Genomic DNA, 5,862 nt, shown 5'->3' on the forward strand with positions numbered 1-5,862 from the left:
CTTATATTGACATCAGAACCAGATATTGTATCTTCAGTGTCCAATGTACCTGGTATCAGTGATCACGATATTATTCAAGCAAATATATTGCTGCCATTCTCACGCATGCGTAAGCAGCTTAAAACTATACGGGATTACAGAAAGGCTGACTTTGACTCAATTAACAAGGATTTGGGCACATTCCTAGATGAGTTCTTACCCAACTACCCTGAAAGATCGGTGCAGAGCAACTGGGACTTATTTAAAGCTAAAGTTTCAGAGCTAACCGTTAAACATATCCCTATAAAACAAGTTCTTTCCAATACACGTGCTCCATGGTACAACAGATACATAAACCGCCTTTCAAACCGTAAGAAAAGGTTTTATCGTGCTGCTGTCAAATCCCCGTCTGATAAACGTTGGTCTACTTACAAATCTGCTGCCACAACCTATTTATCTGAAGTGAAACGAGCTAAGTCTTCCTTTTTTAGTCACACTCTACCGGTTATGCTGAAAAATAACCCTAGACAGTTTTGGAATTTCATGCGTGGCAGCGAGCGCCGCGCTATAGCCTTGCTGACAGCTGAAGGGCATCCCGTGCCCGACGTAGAATGCGCATCTGTACTAAATGACACATTCATAAAAGCTTTCTCTCACCAGGCGACCATCAACAACCAAATCTCCTTGCCGTCACCCCATTACCTACCTATGGACGCTATCTTCGTTACCTCGGAAGGTATTCGTGCGGTCATTAAGAAACTTAAAAACTCATCATCATGTGGAGTTGATGGTATCAATGCTAAATTCCTGAAGAACACTGTTGAATACTCCTCTATTATCCTGTCATGCATTTTTTCACAGTCCCTGCAGCATTCTAGCCTTCCGGAAGACTGGCTGGTCGGTAAGATAGTGCCAGTTCACAAATCAGGGCTAACACACAATCCATCAAACTTCCGTCCAATTTCACTGACATCTGTCCCGTGCAAAATACTTGAGCATATCAGTTTCATCCACCTTGTTAACTTTCTCGAGTCTAACCAGTTTTTCACACCCTCGCAACACGGTTTCCGCAAGAATTTTTCTTGCGAAACGCAGCTCTTAGTCTTTACAAACGACCTGCATGTCCTACTCGATTCTGGATTCACCATTGACTGTATTTTTTTAGATTATTCTAAGGCATTCGATAAGGTCAGTCATCAGTTACTACTTCTTAAGATGAAACACTTAAACCTAGACCCTAACGTGTTTAACTGGATTCGAGCCTTTCTTTCCAACCGAACACAGTTTGTTTCTGCTAACAATATTGATTCCCCCGTCCAGCCGGTGCTCTCGGGTGTTCCCCAAGGCTCTGTGTTGGGACCCTTACTGTTCTTAATTTTCATGAACGACCTGCCAACTAATGTCTCATCAAAGGTATGCCTATTCGCAGATGACTGTGTAATTTATCGGAAAATAACTAACCAAAATGATGTTACCTCGCTCCAGACGGATTTAAATAACATATTTACCTGGTGTCAATTATGTAACATGGAACTAAACATTTCAAAATGCAAAGCAATGCGTGTGTGCCGCACCTCACTTGCGTATCCAGATTATCATCTCAATGATACCCACCTCGAGTCTGTTTCATTTTACAAATACCTAGGTGTTCATATTTCCAGTAACCTGTCATGGAACCACCATGTGGAGCACATCATCGCCAAGGCTAACCGTTCTCTCGGGTATTTTCGCAGGAACTTCTACATGGCGCCCTCATCCCTTAAGAAACTTCTTTACACTACTTATATTCGTCCATCACTTGAATACGCATCATCCGTCTGGGATCCTGGTGGCACTACACTTACACATGAATTAGAAGCAGTCCAGAATCGTTCAGTTCGCTTCATTTCAGCCAATTATAACCGCACGGCCAGTGTTACCTTAATGAAGTCCCAGCTCAACCTTCCTGAACTCGCCATTCGGCGTAAAATAGCCCGACTCAGTCTCCTTCATAAACTTTATCATAGCAAAAATCTTCGTGAACAGTTTATTAAACCCCCCTCATTCATATCACCCAGATTGGACCATCTGCAAAAAGTTCATGTTCCCCGCTGCAGAACCGTAACCTATTCGCATGCCTTCATTCCAAGAACCACATCCGAATGGAATCTACTACCACAATCAGCTACGGCTATTACCGATACATCACGTTTTAGGGCCTTTTTGCAAAACATGTTTTGCGATGTTTGATTTTGCTTCGTGTTATATATGTCGTTTTTTTTTATCAAAATCGTTGTCATGTATTCCCGCTGCTACATTTTCTTTGTTACTGTGTGTTTTTGCCAACCGCTTTGTATTTTCCCTTCTTTTCCTTTACGTTTTGCCGTTTTGCCGTTTTTTTTTTTAACAAAATCGTTGTAATGTATTACCGCTACTACATTTTATTCTTTGTTACTGTGTGTTTTTGCCAATCGCTTTGTATTTTCCCTTCTTTTCCTTTACGTTTTGCCGTTTGCTGTATTATTTTGTATTGCCACTCCCCTCTGTAATGCCTTCGGGCCCTGAGGGTACCATAAATAAATAAATAAAAAAAAACACTTAAATTCATTAATTACTTTAATCATCATCATCAGTAATAAAACTCCCAAGCATTTCCCCGAGGGTGAACATGGTTAAGTGCGAATGCACGGTGTGATGCTATGAGGGGGCGTAAAGTTAAAATCCGTTGGCATTCGCCAGTGAGTTAACGTAGCTCCCCCGTGTGATCAAATTGCGATTCCCAGGAACCATTACACCATAAAGGCACCATAGTGTGATTAATAAATATAATAGTGCGAATTAATAAATACCCCTCATAGCATCACCCCGTGCGTTCGCACTTAACCATGTTCTCCCTCGGGGAAATGCTTGGGAATTTTTATGTGTGTTTCAGTTTTTGGGTTTTGTTTGTGCCAAATCCGTATTTTCTGTTAGATAGCCCATTACAAAGGGCAGGACGAAAACGATCATCACCATCTATGTGCAACGCCAAACAGAACCTTGCCACTGTTGGTGCCTCTTTAGTGCGCACTTGTCGCACCCTATTATAATCAAACGTTGAGCTAACTGGTAACGCCAAATGGTTTTGCGTTGAAGCGTTCTTGCCAACTTGGTGGTTTATGCACTGAATCTTGATTCGAGAGGTGGCGATAGCATCGCCACTATGTTTTGACTGTCCGAGCGTCATAAGAGAAGTGTCGAAGGTCTATACTATACAAGCCAGCCTCCTTAGCTCACACACAGCCATGTCTTGTGCACGGGGCGTATTTATTACGTGAGAAGTCTTTTAAGCGAGTTTATTTGCGTTTGTAGAGAGGCGGCATGCGCCGTAGTTGCAAGCCAGCCAGCAGCGGCAATGATGAACTCTGCTGTATTTCGCTGTAAAACCACGCGAAAAATAAGCTTGGGGATCAGAATGTTGCTTCGGTACCTATCTTTTTTACACCAAAGGTGCTGATAAGTCAATGACAAAAGATCGCAGAGGTAACAAAACGGCGAAGGATGGAGTCGTTTCGCCGCTTAAACCGCCGAGACATCCTGCCCCAACAACCCGTGACCCTGTTTACCCCGGTGGTAGCACGACAGAAAAAAAAAACAACGTGAATAGAAATAAACGGGAAATCAGCTTACCTTTCCGGGAACAACAATCGTGCTGTAAGGCAGAGCAATCGTGCTGTAAGGCAAAAATTTCACGCCTGCACTAAACAGCTGCGATCCCTCGGCTACAGATGAGCGGTTGTTGAGAAGAAACAGCCATTGCTGCAATTGCTGTGATCCCTTTCCTACCATGACATTCCGTTACAGTGCTTACAGTATCGACACAACCCTCGCACGGCACCAAAAGCGCAATCATAAGTGGACGACGGAAGTCTGTTTAACGTTTCGGCTACGTGCTGTTTGGGAAAGCCTTCAAGCCCGGTTGCTGCACCAATCCGCTCGTAAAATAGTAGAGACACTCGATGCATTTGTAAGTTTTTGGTTGCTCACATGACACAACATTTGTCGCGTGCACGAGGATGTCCTCTTTATGTCGGTGAAGTCGACGCGCGGCGGCAGCTCAGCGTCGTTGGTCATGGTTGAGTTCAGCGTGTTGAAGCTAAAGTTGTTCTATGCCACCGCCCAGACGCACTTTATCCAGGTAGTGCTATCGCACAGGTTTATCCCACTCACGTGCGTATGCGCTTCAATCCATCAAGTTCACAGGTGCACCAAGAAAACAGAAAAACAGATAGCTCCACAGTACCACCGCAGTCACATCAAGCCACTCACATCGCCAAAAAAAGCAACATCCCACCCACCCACCCACCATGCCAAATTTGGTATTACGTCACGTGAATGGATGACAAAGGTACGTGACTGGTGCAAACATGATAATCATGAGATGCGTGTCACGTAAGAACATTATTACACGCCACACTCCAGGTGCCAATACACTTCGACATGAGCCGGCACGCAGCCGGCGTTAGTTTTATCGCGTCACGCCGGCGATGCCACGCCAAACGCCGATATTCCCCTAGTAGAGATCAGTGGATCGGCCCACTGACCTTCATTGTGGACCTGTATGCCATATACTCGCAGGCACACGCCGCTCTGCGTTGCTTTGACGCATGCGCGGTTGAGCGCACGCGGCGTCCCTCCGTCACCAAAAGAGGCAGACGCGGTGCTGTCTAAATAACGTAGTCGGCACGCTGCATTTCGCGCCGGTTGCCACCGGGCCACGCCGACAGACGCTGGTCCCACCTGGCGTCACACTATAGAGTGCTTGCGTTTTGCTAGCGTGGCGTCGCTGTGCCAATCCTGCGCGTGCATCAACGTTGCGGCGGAGTATATTGGGCCCTTCATGACGCACTCACCGCAATTGCGCTAGCTCCACATGTACAAAATTTTGTATCACGGAAAGTGAATAGACTACGAAGGTAAATGACACGTCTGAACCTGATAATCGTAACATGTGTTTCATGTAAAACATGACTACATGCTACGCTCATAGCGTTCTCACGGTGGTATCACTACTTCTACATATACCACATTTGGTATTACACGACGTGAATGGACAATGAATGTAAGTGACACATCCAAATATGATGATCATGGTATCGATTTCATGTAAAACATGACTACAAGCTACGCTCATAGCACGCTCACGGCCATTGCGCTAGCTCCATATATACCAAAGTTGGTGTCAGGTGACATTAATAGATGCAGGTAAACGAAACGTCCAAACATAATAATACCCGTGCCACACGGGCATAGAAAATGACATTTGGTGGCGACGGCCTTCAGTTCCCGAATGACATTCGTTTCGCCAGCGCTGCTACACGTCCAAAGCGAATGACATTCGACTTGATGATGTCGATCACAGCACCTTCCAAGTGAGCATTGAGTGAATAGCAATAAAAAAATTAAGAAGCACTTACAAGCTTCAAACACATCAGATAATCATCAAATGTAGAAATAAGCGTATTACGCTGTCCTAAGTTTTAGTTTCTTGCTTTGTTTTACAACGTTGCAGCCAACCGTAGCAACCTAAGCCAACACTAGTCAGATCCACAGCGTAAATAGACACTAAAATTGACAAGCGTTTCATTATCAATACTTTATTTTCTTTGTATAACGTTCAAAGCACCTTTTTAAGACTTTAGTGCAAATAAAAGACGGGAAATTTCATTTTTAGCTCAATATGATTTCTTTTATATACTTTCAGGTAAATAGCATTTCGCGAGCTGTGTCGTCGAGAGTAGGCATTTCTCAGTCAACTGAGTTCTTGCGAAGGCAGTTGGTGGCGAATGGCATTCGAATGGCATTCGGATAAATGCCATTTTGTTCGCCCGTGTGGCACCGCGCGAATGGCAATAAATCTGAAGG

This window comes from Rhipicephalus microplus, chromosome 1, assembly GCF_043290135.1.
Source record: "Rhipicephalus microplus isolate Deutch F79 chromosome 1, USDA_Rmic, whole genome shotgun sequence".
Classification (NCBI taxonomy): Eukaryota; Metazoa; Arthropoda; class Arachnida; order Ixodida; family Ixodidae; genus Rhipicephalus; species Rhipicephalus microplus.